This window comes from Macrotis lagotis, chromosome 1 (assembly GCF_037893015.1).
Source record: "Macrotis lagotis isolate mMagLag1 chromosome 1, bilby.v1.9.chrom.fasta, whole genome shotgun sequence".
Taxonomy (NCBI): Eukaryota; Metazoa; Chordata; class Mammalia; order Peramelemorphia; family Peramelidae; genus Macrotis; species Macrotis lagotis.
The window spans coordinates 492,036,347-492,051,270 of NC_133658.1; the positions used below are offsets into that span (position 1 = coordinate 492,036,347).

The following is a 14,924-nucleotide window of genomic DNA, read 5'->3' on the forward strand; positions in this document are numbered from 1 at the left end:
TTGACTTTTCTATAAGAGTTTATGGTATACAAATGATTTTCTATCTTAAAATATCAAAAAATGTTTTCATCCAAAAATGTTTAACTTTTATACATTTGCCATAATAGTTGGGCATTGAACCACCCCCAAAGTATGACTCTAAATGACAAGCCTTGTTTTCTCCTTTCTTCTTTTGAAACATTTTGGAATTAATGTCACTATGCATTGGGCAGGTGTCATCAAGGAAGATACAATATAGATGTAAATAGTTACTCAGGTTGGCTGATAATGAAACCCAGAATGGTGCTGCCATTTTATAGCTTCTGGAGAAACTTTATATAATAAAATGACAGGGAGTAACCCATTGTTTAGGTAATTCTAGTAACTCATGAAGAATGTTGAGTAATCAGATTTTTATAGCATCGTTTTTATATTTCATTTTAATATGAGTCTTTGTTTCAGCAAACTTTGCCTATATAGTATATCAAACCTGATGGAATTTTCTATATTTAGTTCTGGACAATTTTCAGAACATACATGATAAATCAGTTTCTATGCTATATAGTCATGATATTTATTTTGTGTTATTGAATTAGGTCTTTTGTTCTGTGTCTATAAGTTAAAAACACAAGTAAAACTAAATGATGCCCCATCTTTATTTATTTAAATCATATTGAAATCATAAATATAGAACCAACAAAAATATTTTGATATTTACATTCCAAAGTATATAATACTATCAATTAGAACATTACTGTAAATATTTTAGTCTGTGATTTCAAAGTATACGAACCCTGTACTTCCATATCACAGACTTCTTCCATATAATAAATTGTTAGTGTTCTTTTAAAAGTAAAAATAATCCTAAAACCCAAACACAGAGTTTGCATGGAATTATAATCTCATCATTGTTCTTCAGAATGGGGTTTAAAATTGCTCCTTAATAACAAGTTTAAACATGGAACATATTTTAGTCATACAACCAATCTAACTCTATCTTGTGTGTTACACAGGCCACATTGGGTGAAGAACTTAGAGCTGGGAAGCAAACAGCTGCTGTAGGCTGATTTGAGTTCAAATAGTGTGAGTGTTTAGTCTGGCGCACTGCTTGGGGAGAGATTGGCAGCTGGGTCAAACAAAGTCATTCCACTGGCTTCTTTCCCAGTCAGCTTCTGCTAGTACTTAGGTACTAGTGCAGTGTAGGCTTCTTTTCTCAGGCATAGCTCAATATCTGACCCCACCCTCTCTGCGTTTAAAAAAAATGCCTTTTTTCTTCTTTAGGAAAAATGTATTATGCAATGCTTCCCACTAATTAGTATTGAGAATCTATTTTATCTTGAAAGCTGAAGCACTGGGGTTTCAATATAATATAGAAAGCAGTTACAGTGCTAGATTAATAAAAAGGGGCCTTTATAGTTTGTGAAAAGCTAACTGTGTGCTTAAGCAGGAAAGTTTTTGATCCACAGAAGGAAAAAAAAGCCAGAAGACATCTCGGTAAGACTATATTGCATCTATTTCTGTGTTAAAATTGGGGTGGGGACAAGAGTGGGGGTGGGGAGTAGTATTGAACTTGGTTAACTGTAGTGATTCTAAGTTTGCAGTGAGTATCAGCTTTTTGGAAGTTTAAAAGACACAGCTGACTACTGTGTACTTTAAAAAAATATTCGAAGTAGGAGAAAATGGTGTAGTTTCCATCATTTTGTTTCCTGAAAATTCAGTTGTTACACTGATGCAAAGAACTATTATATGGAAAAAGTCTTTCTAGATTATTCTAGGGTGAAACTGTTTTAAAAGGGATACCAACAAGTTTCATAGGACACTATACAATCGTTGGAAAGCAGCAAAACATGGCTTTGAAGAAACACATATTTAACCTCCGCAAAAGTTTAATGTCATTCTGTAAAGAATATTAAGTAAATGATCTTTGTTTCTTAGTTTTTGTGTTTTTAATGTGGATTTAGCCTGTTAGGTCACATTTTTTTTTAATAAGTGCAGAATGCTGCCATGAATCAGTAATGAATCCCTTTTGCACATTAGTTTGGCATTTTGCCAAAATCAACTTCCCAGCAACAAGCTTTTTCTAAGAGAACCTGGATTGTTTGTGTGTGTGTGTGATTAGATATCATCTCCAAAAGCTACCACAACCAGTTGTATAGGAATGTCAAAATAACTTTATACAGTAGGTTTGAAAGTGGTTTTTATTTCTAATTTTTCCTAATATATGGTATTATTGTTATCATGAATTTATTTGCTCTGTTTGACCTAAAATAGTTCATAGAGAATAGTTTTAAAGGGAGAGGAAGATTTGGATTTTTTTTCTCTCTCCTTAGCCTAACAAAGTAGGGTTAATTGTCTCACACTCCAGGATAAATAATTGAATTCCTAAAACTGTTAATCTCTGAAAGCAAGATTTTGTAAACAGTAAATAACAAAGCCTCGTATGCCCTGTTAACCTGTTTTAATCTTTAGGATGAAGCATGTGACTTTAAAATGTTGATCTTACTTAAGAGCAAATTAGTCATATCTAGTTGGAATTGCTCTTGACAAAGATTTTTAAGTGTTTTTATTTAAATATGTTAGAGATTTTGTATTTTCTTTCCATTTTACAGTGAAAGTCAATTTTTTGAGTCAAAACTGAAATTTACAATATTTAAATAAAGTCTGAAGTTTTTACTCATTCACACCTACTTTCTCTATTGGGATGCATTTTGCTATTTGTATAAGTAAAAATGAGCATGCAAGCAGATGTATTAGTGTGTAATTCAGTGATCTGAGAGCTGTTACATTTACCAACAATACACTACAGAAATTATGCACACGTATTTAACAGAAGATTTCAGCAGAGTTGTTAATTATCGAAGATAGGTACATTTTAATGGTAATTGAATTTATAAGCAAAACATGAAAGCTTTCTTTTAAAATGTCTGCATAAAAGTAGTTTTGCTATCTTAGTTTCCATTTTCCTTATATTTTATCTATTGTGCTACATTTTATTTACTTGAAAGTAATCATACTATTTTTCATTTTAATTATCAGAATAAATTAGTTGTACTCTTCTTGGTAAAGGTATTTTTGAAGAGTCTTTCTGGACAGTTGAATATTTTAATCATTTTTTTCTATATGTATGGTTATCTCTTTATTATAATACAGTACAAGTTGCCATTAACTTGAATGAAGGGCAACAACCTGAGGAGCTTTAAGTACAGTTAGTGACCTGAAAATTATTTGAGTACAGAATTCATTATTATTTTATTAAATATTGAATGATAATAATGTATATACTTTGCCAATATTTGAATTATAGCATTTGCAATAACATCAGAAACATAGAAATATAGATATAATAAATCGGTAGCATTAGCTTGACTGAAAAGTGATTACTATTTGTGAATCAGAACCTTTCTTTTTTGGTTTTAGACTGATTTAATATAAAATGTTTGTAAGATAATTTAAATGATATATTTACATCAAGGACCAAATCTCAAAGTTTGTGGCATAGAATTTGAAAAGAATAAATTTTAAACAAGATTTACATATAAAAAATAGGTTCAATAAAAATAATGTAAATAATAGTACTTAAATAATAGTACTTAGTAGTAAAATATCTATTTATACAAGACTTTTCAACATGAATTTCCCTGCCACAACTTTACAAATTCCTATTCTTTATCTTCAAAGAAAAAAATATTGTGTCAGAGCATTACATTTTTTCTGTATTGATTTTAAATTATCAGATGTTAAATTAAAAAAATAAGTTCCCAACTAATATATATTACTAAATAAATTTGATTACATTATATTCTTGTCATTCATCAATTAGAGAATATATCAAAATGAATAGCTTGAAATGGAAACTTTAATATCTAAATACTTGAAGATCAAACATTAACAATATACCAAAGAACATAAATTCAACTGGAAATGTTAGCAAAATATTAGTTGAGTAAAATTATAAACAGATCAATTTCATTGAGGTAGCTAAGAAACCTGCCTTTTCTAGTGATGGCCCATAATTATAGTGGAATATTTCAACAGCATCTTCAGCAGGCATATTAGTTAATTTTTAGGAAATTCAAATGTGATAGGTGTATTTCTAACTTCTTAATTTATCTAACTTTTGTAAAAAAAATCAGAAATGCTATTATTTTAGTATTATTATAATATTTGCTTTTTAAAATACTTGGTGAATTTACTGCAAATAAGAATAAAATGATTTGTTTCTTTATATTTCTTGCCCTCCCATTTATTTTAAAAAATCATATTCCATTTAAAAGTGGTTTTCTTTATTCAAGATTATTTTGGAAATCTCAATGAATCATGAAAATTTCTATTTCTAACACATTGATTAATACCCAATAAAATCATAACAGTAGTATTTAATTTAATTTAAATATTCAATATTCTTTAAAATATAATTTTTCCTATTTAGAGACTTTTAGATGATTAGAGAGCAGCATAAGTTAACGCTTAGGGGAAAAAGGTTTTAAAAAGGTTTTTTCTTTAAATTTATTTTATGCATGACTTTTAAAATCTGAGAAATTGTGTATCAAGATGATTTTTTAAAAGAGAATTTCATTCATTTCTATAACAAAATGCCTTGCTCTAAATGGTTTAAATTCAAATAATGAGGTAAATAAATTGTTACATTAAATGGAACATAATTACCTAGTTTTGGCAGCACTCCAGTGAGCTGTTAACATAAAAGATTAATAAACAATGAAGTCTTAGTTGTGAAGTAACAAATTCCATAAGGGAAGCAAATAAAAAATTCCAACCATTGTTTTTAGGACTTGTGGGGAATATGTGCAAAAAAGAAAAGAAAAGAAAAGAAAAAGCATGTTAATTTATAATGAAGTGTTAATAGTAATGTTTTGTAATTTCCTTAATACAATAGGATGCTAAAATATGATAAAAGTAATTCCAATCTGGTAAGCATTTGTTTGTTTCCTCATGGAAGATGAAAGTATATGGAATAATGAAGTTTCTGTGGATTTTGTTTTAGAAACTAAATACAACAGAGTGATCATATTTCCTGACAAGCAGTTTTTAGATTTGGTCCTAACATGTAATAATAATAATAATAATAATAATAATAATAATAATAATAATAATAATAATAATAGTATACACTTAAATAGCACTTTAAGTTTCTCAAAACCCCCTTACCTCTTAACAATCTTGTGGGATAGTTGTGCAATTATTATTCTCATTTTGAAGGTGAGGAAACAGAAGTGTACAAAGGTTAATTGACATTCAGATTTACATATCAAGTGGCATTCTGATATTAGATACATTCTAAATTCTTTATGTTTCCTATTAACACATCCTAAATCTACCTTTTTAAAGAAACTACCCAGAATAAACCTGGGTAGACTTCTCACAAATTTATGCTGTTCTTCACAGGATTCAGCATAATCCATCATCCCTGTCATAAGTGATGTAAAATGGACATCTTTTTCTAAGCATACATCCTCAGATATTTGTTTCATTTATGTATGTATATATATACATTACATATATAATGTATATATATATATATATATATATACATATATATAATAAGTTTTTTATTGGAAAGTACATTGGAGGGACAGCTGGCAAAGTGGATAGAGCCCTGGCCTTGGAGTCATGAGGACTTGAGTTCAAATCCAATTTCAAACATTTAGTAATTGCCCATCTTTGTGACCTTGAGTAAGTCACTTAACCCCATTGCCTTAAATAAAATTTTTAAAAAAGAAAGTACATTGGACTGGGAGTCATGGGTTCTGGTTCCTAACTCCAACACACTGTTTGACTTTGGGTAGGTCTTTGCTTCAATTTCTTCATCTATAAATTGAAGACTTTGATTAAATTGTTTCTATCTGGGGCGGCTAGGTGGCCCAGTGGATAAAGCGCTGGCCCTGGAGTCAGGAGTACCTGGGTTCAAATCCAGTGGCCTTGGGCAAGCCACTTAACCCCATTTGCCTTGCAAAAAAACCTATAAATAAATAAATAAACAAATAAATAGTTTCTATCTGGCCTTCTAATTCTAAAAGAAGCAACAAACCATCATGTATATACATTTGTGGATCTGTGCTTAATAAAAGTGTTTCATTTTATGATGTTAGTTTTTATATATATTACATAGTAATTTTCTTGAAAGAAATCAGCAATTTAATTTTTTGGTATTACAACTGATTTTTAAATACATGTATTTTCATGTGTGCATATATATTATATATTCAAATGCATAGATAATCTGAATATGGTTATATAGAAAATAAATCACTATATGTATATATGCATATATATTAGATAAATATGTATGTATTTGAGGCAAAATGGCACAGCAGCAAAAATAAGAGAACTGTTCTAAATGACTTAAAAGGTCCCTTCTAATTCTAAATTCATAATCTTAAGAATATAATTATAAATATATCTTCAAATCCATTTCTGACCAAACTATGCCATATGTAATTCCAAGAATCCCTGAGAAAACATTGATAAAATTTTCAAGTTCTTCTCTGATTAAATGGTACACATTTAATGTATCATATATAGCTCTTTTTTGCTTACAGCTCCACATAGAAAAGACAATTTCTCTCTCAAAAAGATAGATGAGCTAGAGTATTTGCTTTACAGAAATGATTTTGGTCAATCTAACTTTCCTTATCATCATAATATGGCTCAACAATGATGAAAAAGCAACTGAGTTGATTTCTAATTTTTGTAATTATTGTAATAACAATAATGATCATTATAGATTGAATACATAGCATCTATATGATACTATTTGCACTTTATTTTTGCATTATATTTGCAAAAATACTTCACAAATATCTCATTTTATTTTTATACTAATCCCGGGAGGTAAGTACTATTATTATCCCCATTGGAGATAATTGATGAAATTGAAACAGAGATTAAGTGACTTGCCCAAAATTATTATTTATTTTGTATGAGGGAGAACTTGAACTTGACTCTAAGTCACTGTGTCATCTAGCCATCTTGATAATGTTTTCCATTCACTGACAGTTTTTTATTTTGTCTTGTTTTGAAAATTTAATTTTATTTCATTTTTGGTTCTAATTTCTCTCTCATTTCGCAGTTCCCTAGCTACTGAGAAAGCAAGAAAAACAAAACTCACAAAAAATATTTATATTCATGCAAAAATACCAAATTCCTGGTGTAACCATTTTCCCTCTTGCCCCCTCAGATTTCAATTTGCACTCTTGAGTCCATCTCCTTTCTATCTGGGGGTGGACAGTATGTTTCATCCTGAATCCTCTGAAACTATAGTTTTTCCTATTGTGTTTATCAGAGTTCCTAATGAGAGAACTTCCTGCCAAAAATTTTAGATTAGAAATTATCATTACTTGAGTGGAGCAAATGCCAAGGTATGAGCATCATTAAATGCTAGATTTAAGACAAAGTAACAATTTGCAAAATTAATAGTTTATAAAATATGAAACATTTATATATTGCTTCTAAAATGTATATTAATTTCTAATAATCAAATAATCATAATTATAAATATATAAAATTTTTCCCTTTCAGAATAAGCCATTTTACATAAGGAATTTATTATGTCTTCTCTGGTAAGTTCCTCAAATTTAATTGTGTATTATATTTTTCCATTTAAACCCAATTCAGAATCATGTTTGCAGCAGAGCAGCTTTTGATGTAGTTTTCAGATCATATCCAGATAATAAAGCCTCTTGTTAAAATATGTTGTGGGCGATGTCATTTTTCTGATGAGGACTGTTTAACTGCAAAAATTTTGGTATGTTTGGTATATTGTTTCATAACTTTCTTTTATTTGATTTCTTTTACTTTTTATTTTATTTTCCTTTACAATTCGTCCTTTGTCTCACCCATTATTTAGGATTTCATTGTTATGCCTCCATTTGAATCTGTTTTTTGTTTGTATTCTTTGAACTTTTTTCCTATTTTTACTTTGTTATGATGTATAAATTATTTATATATGATTAATACCTTTTTAATATTTATTTGTGGTATTTCTGTGTCCCAGTACATGATCGTTTTTTCCATATGATGTTGAAAAATATATCAAATCTTAATAGGTTTATTTAGAATATATCGTGTCTTCCCAGAAGTTTTTCCAGAAATTTTTTTAATTCTATATTCTCCCTTTTCTTTATATTCCTGTTAGATTCCCCCCCCAAAAAAACTGAGAGGATATTAAAATCTCTGGCCTCTATTGTTTCATATCAATCATATATATGTTGGACCATATTGATTCATAATTTGATTAAATATTCTCTTATTCTGATGCTCAGGCATTTTGATCTATTAAATATAAGACAGTTTCTGAATGACACTGAAAAGTCTAGATTCTTCTTGAAATTCTTGAAGAGAGAGGGAGAAAGCCCTTCAATATACAAGAAAGGAAATTCAAATAATACAGGATTTTATAAGCAAAATATATTGATCTTGAAAACAGACTGTAAAAATGACTTTAAGATCATTGATCTAGTTGAAGAAAATGAGAAGACAAAACCTGAAGGCCCCAATTTAATAAATAATACAAGAAAACTGCCCAGAAATTCTGAACAGAGAAATTTGAAACAATTAAAAAATTGCTTCTCAAAAACAAAACAAAAACTCTTTTACTGCAACTTTTTTGAGTATTTTTGAGAATAAATAGGAACCTCTGTCTTGTTTTTTTTCATTTTCTATTATACTTTTCCCTTTTTTATATTAGTACATATTTATTGAATAAAGTAAGTATTATCATAGCATAATATAATTAAAAGAGGACATACAAGAAACTGCAAATCTATTAAACACAACTCACTATTCCTTTCAAATATACAAGATTATCATGTAAATTTCTTTTTTTTCTCCTTTTCTTTCTCTCCTCCCTCCCTCCTGCCCTAAAGATGGCTACCATTAAACACAAATAGGTATATATCATTATTTTATGCAAATCTTTCCAATGTTTTTCTAAGATAATCATTGAGTTCATCATTTCTTATAGCACAATAGTATTCCACCACTATCATATGACATAACTTGTTCAGTCATTCCCCAATTAGTGAGGATTCCTACAATTTCCCATTCTTTGCTATTACAAAGAGAACTGTTATAAACATTTTAGAACAAAAAGTTCCTTTCTTTTTTTTCTGTATTCATCTTTGGAAATGGACCAAGTAGTGTTATTGATGGGTTAAAGGGCATTGGCAGTTCAATAGCTCTCTGGATACAATTCAAGATTGCTCTTCAAAATGGTCCGATCAGTTAACAATTGTACCAATGTTGATCATATCCAATTTTTGCACATCCTCTCCAACATTTATCACTTTCCCCTTCTGTCAATTTAGTCAAGCTGGTAAGTGTAAAATAATATCTCAAGGTTTTTTTTTAGTTTTATTGCTTTAATCAACAATAATTTAGAGCATGACTCAGTTGTTTTGATTTCTTCATTGGAAAATTGCCTATTCATATCCTTTGACTATCAAATATGGAATGACTCATTCTCAGGAATTCAATAAAATTCTTCATTTTTTTCATATGAGAAAGTGACTCTAGAAATTTTCCCCAGGTTTCTGTGTTCCTTCTGATCTTACCTGTACAAAACCTTTTTAATTTAATGTGATCAAAATTATCCATTTCATAACTGACCATGCTCTTTATCTCTTGTTTATTCATAAATTCCTTGCCTATCCATAAGTCAGATAAGTAATAGGTTCCATGTTCTTCTAATTCTCTTATAAAATTTCTCTTTATGTCTGTCATTAATCCATTTTGACCTTGTCTTGGTAAATATTGTAAGATATTGTTCTATACTCAATTTCTCCCATACTGCATTCCAATTTTTCCCAACAATTTTTACCAAATAATGAATTTTTATCCTAAAAATCTTTCTCTTGTCTAAGACAAGGTTATTATGTTTATCTATTGCTATAAATTTAATATTTATTCCATTGATCTATTTTTCAGTTTCATAGCCAGTACCAGATAATTTTGATAATTACTGCCTTGTAATACATTTTAAGATAGGATACTGGGACAGCTAGGTGGCACAATGGATGGAGCACTGACCCTAGAGTTAGGAGTACCTAAATTCAAATCTGGCCTAAACCCAGCTGTGTGGCCTTTGGGCAAGCCACTTAACCCCACTGACTTGCAAAAAAAACCCAAAGATCTGATACTGTTAAATTTTCTTCCTTTACATTTCTTTCATTGTTTCCTTTGATATTTTTGACTTTTTTTTGCAAAATAATTTTTTATTATTTTTCTAATTCAGAATAATATTGTTGGTAATTTAATTTGGATGGTGCTGAACTTATAAATTAGTTTGGGTAAATTTGTCCTTTTAATTATAGTGACCTTACATAACTATGACTAATTTCCCAACTATTAAAATCTAATATTTTATTATTTTGTTTACATAGTTCCTTAGTTTGTTTTCGCAGGTGTACTCCCAGATATTTTATAACTATCTAGAGTTATTTTAAATGCAGAGGGTTTTTTTTGACATATTGGTATGTTGATGCTTTATGCCAATTGACTTTATATACTGCTACTTTACTAAAATTATTGTTTCAACTAACTTTTTATTTGAGTCTTTGGGATTTTCCAAGCATAACAATATTATCAGCAAAAAGAAATGTTTTATTACCTCATTCCCTATTTTGATTCCTTTTATTTCTTTTTCTTCTCTTATTACTATTGGTAGGATTTGTAATACTTAGCCCTGAAATCAAAAATGTGTGTGTGTAGGTTAAACAGCAGTGATTTGAATAGCCTTGGGATACTGATCAAATTTGAAGGATCCTGATTCCATGTAGGTTGGACTCTTTATGCTGTTAGGTGACCAGGAAGCTATATCAATATAAACAGAGGCAACAAGGTAGCTGTATCAAGTATGACACAGCTGGAGTCTCAACTTTTCAGGTCAGCCAGGTCCCAGGGATAGCTTTGTTGCCCTTTAATTTAAAAAAAAAATCAAGCAAAAATCATCTCAGGTGTTCTTATGCTATGTACCTCCATTACTTATTTGTATTTTCACTTCAAAGAGATCTCTGCTGTGCCTTCTTGGATGGTAAAAGTAGGCAAGTGACAGATCTCTGTCTGTTGCTTATTGTAGGCTACTAATATCTCTATAATATGAGAAATTTAACTTTTGCTCTACCTATAAGAGAAGTAGTTTTCTCAAAGTTAAGCATGGTTCTCAGTTTCTTTGTAAGACATTTTTTCATGAGGATCTGTTTTTTTTAAAATATGGTTTCTCTAGATCAATGCAAGAAGAGCAAACACAAAGTGATAGAAAATCACATTCCCAACTTTTCCCATGTACCAACTTAATAGATAAAAACAATGCAAATGGCATGAAATGAATTAGCATACTTATTAATAGCCAGCTCCAAATTTAAAACCAAGCAATGAGAAGAAAAGAAAGACAGATCCAATAACAAAATAAATACCATGAGATTGTACCAAAGACCAGGAATTCATGTCAAATGGGATTGAGTGTTAGCCAACAATACTTCTAAGCCTAAGTAGATTCTTTTGACTCATAAAATATTGAAGGAGTGGAATCCAAAACACAAAGTCACAAAAATAGAATCTAAGGATGGAAATATGAATATATAGAAGAAAGTGCTAAACACAATAAATAATTATAGATTGAGAAAAACTCAGGAACTGAGACCAAAAGAATCATGTAATTCCACAATAAGTTCAAATAGAACAAAAGAGAAAACAATGGTCTAGCCATAAAAACTACAGGCCTGCCTAGAAGGAATGCTATAAGATATATACCATCTAATGTTAGGAGGAAATGATGACAAATAGAATCAACAGTTTAGAACAGAACTTTGCACCCTAAAGATTAGAATAGGCAAACAGAGGGCAATGATATTTAAAACAAATTCAGGGGGAGTTTGGGGGGGTTTAGGGGTTTTTGCAATGCAAATGGGGTTAAATGGCTTGCCTAAGGACACACAGCTAGGTAATTATTAAGTGTTTGAGACCGGATTTGAACCCAGGTACTCCTGATTCCAGGGCTGGTGCTTTATCCACTGCGCCACCTAGCTGCCCCAAAACAAATTCAAAAGAGCAAAAAAAAAAAAAAAAAAAGGAATATAAATATATATATATTTTTAAAACTGACCTAAAAAATCATTACCAAAAATAAAACTTTCATGCAACAATTTAAAAACCCATAAATAAACATGTCTTAGGTGAAGAGCAAAGTGAAAATAGAATATTCTACTAATTTCTAAAGTAAAGATTCTCAAAAACATTGTACAAAACAAAATAAAACAGATCATCCAGATAAAAGAGAAGAAAACATAGCAAAGCCAAAAAGTAATATTTTAAATGCTAAGGATTCTTAGTGAAAACTAGACAGTTCTTCTTAGCTATCACTATAAAGGATCAAAAATCTTGGTAATGCAAAATTCCATAAAGCAAAAGATAAAGACATGGAAGAATGGCCCATTTAGCAAAATTGAATACCATCATAAAAAAGATATTAAAATAGCTATTTAATGGAATAGAGCAATTGCAAGCATACCTGGTTTTTTAAAAAAAAAAAAGACTAGTGCTAACAGAAAATTTGAAATACAAATATAGGAACTGAGAGAACATGGAAAGATAATACATTTGATACATTGAAAGGATTGATGAGAACTCCTAAAAGAGTGAGAAGAAATAAGTGACTTCTCACAACTCAGAAATCTTTAAGAATCAGAGAACATTCAGAGCACATACTTTTGTTCTATTTTTATAGATTTAATGGAAAAAAAAAGAAAATGCAAAGAAGACAGAAATATGCAAGGTGGAAAAGAGAAAGAAGAGAGGGAACGGAATAGCTTACATAATAGGGGTACATTAGAACAAGAGTATAAAACTGAGAGGGAGATGTGAGGAGAATCAGTATTCTAGGAACCTCACTTTTATCTGAAGTAAAACAAGGAATGTTAAGCATTCACACATACAAGCACCCAAAGAATTATATTAAACTCAGTGGGGAAATAGGTGGGGTCAGGTAGAATGATAAAGGGATTTAAGAATGAGGGAAAGAAATGAAAACTCTCAAAAATAAAATGATGCATAAAAGATAAAGAACTTTTAGATGTCTTCATGGTTAAGGAACCAAGAACCTTAAAAAAATGTAACAACGCAATAAACTAACAGCAAAGAAGGCTAATCCCTAATCCTCAAGGCTCTTAGTACCCCACCAGTTACCACATTGGCAGGGAAACACAAATCAACTCATTGGCTTGCAATATGCATCAACTCTGTACACTCCCATTACCCCCAAGCATTTTCTATTTTTTCTATGTAGCTCTCCACAAAGGTGAAGGGAAATAACCAACATTCAGCTGGAGCCATTCTTTTCCCCCAGAAGTTACTTGGTACTGAGATTGTATATAGTGAAATATTAATTTCTCATCATGGGAAGAGGCTGAGATAGCTTTGAAACTAAAGGGGAATAAAAAGAAAAAAGTAATTCTTTTTAAAATTTTAATTACTTTATTCTGAACTTGAGAAATAACCTAAGCATTTCCACAACAAAGTAGAATTGAAAAATAAAGATTGTACATGAAACTACAAATCTATCATGTACAACTTGCTATTCCTTTTAAATACACAATATAGTTATCATGTAACTTTCTTTTTTCCCTTTTTTCCCTTTTTTCCTTTCTTCCCCTCCCACCCTAGAGATGTCTACCATTAGACATTAATATGGAAATATCTATACATACATGTATATAAATATGTATATGTATATATGTAAAACATTATATACAGGCTTCTATTTATCAATTCATTTTCTGAATATAGAGAGAGTCTTCATATTTTTTTGTAGTTACTTTGGGTATTTATGATACTCAAAATGGCTTAGTCATTGAAAGTTATTCTTAAAACAATATTGTTGTTACTGAAATCATCATAAATCTTAGAAAAAAAATAACAGTTAAAGATGTTAAGAACAAGCAGATTAATCAACAAGTGACTTATTCATAAAAAAGGAAGCAGACGAGTTAAAAGAGCACAGACATTTTTGAATAAATAATTCAATACCATCTGTATCCAGAGAAAGAATAATGGACTTTGAACAAAGACCAAAGACTATTACCTTCAAATCAGGGGGGGAAAACCTGTTATCTTATTATATAATTTTACTATCTCATACTTTATTTTTCTTCCTTAAGGATTATGATTTCTTTCTCATCACATTCAACTGAGATCAATGTATAACATGGAACCAATGTAAAGACTAATAGAATGCCTTCTGAAGGGGTGGGGGGAGGGAAGCAAGAATGGGGAAAAAATTGTAAAACAAAATAAAATATTTCAAAAAAAAAGAAATCGGGAAAATCAGGAGGTGGAGAGAAAGGAGAACATTCCTTACATGAGGAACAGCCAGTGAAAATCCCCAGAGTAGGGACATGTAGGATCTCATTCAATAAACAACAAGGGGAACAGTTTCTATTTATCTTTGTCATATTCCATTTCTGATCTAATTCCAATCTTTCAGGAGAATGCAAGCCTGTTGAGGGTAGGGAATTTTTTTTGCCTTTTGGTCAGCTCACCTTGTCAAATGCCTTATTTTAATGATATATATATATATATATGTATATATATATACATATATATATGTAATTAATATAATTCAATAAATTCCCATTCAATTGAAAATAAACAAATAAAGATGGGCAGCCAGAATGGCCAAGAATCAACAAACAATGCAGCAAAAGAATCAACAAACAATGCAGCAAAAAAGCTCCCATTCCACACTCCTTCATACAAATATTAAAAAAAATTTCCAACACAGACTATCTTTAGGTAAAAGATAGAAAGACCTGCAGACAACAATAGTTTTAGCGATGCAACCTAGGACTCAGAGGACACCAGGGTTCAAGAGGAGGCTGTTAACTAGCAGTGACTGTGAATTAGCAGTTATGTTTCCCACTATCATATTTCTTGTC

General features: G+C 30.1%; 1 long non-coding RNA gene across 2 annotated transcripts in view; it reads left to right on the forward strand.

Moving 5' to 3' along the window:
* The first annotated feature begins 1,074 nt into the window (after positions 1-1,074).
* The window catches only part of LOC141506760 (uncharacterized), a 179,812-nt gene continuing 165,962 nt past the window's right edge, over positions 1,075-14,924 (forward strand). For both annotated transcript variants that reach the window (XR_012473969.1, XR_012473970.1), the window contains exons 1-2: positions 1,075-1,473; positions 7,516-7,556. This is a non-coding gene — a long non-coding RNA (uncharacterized LOC141506760). The remainder of the gene's footprint in view (positions 1,474-7,515; positions 7,557-14,924) is intronic.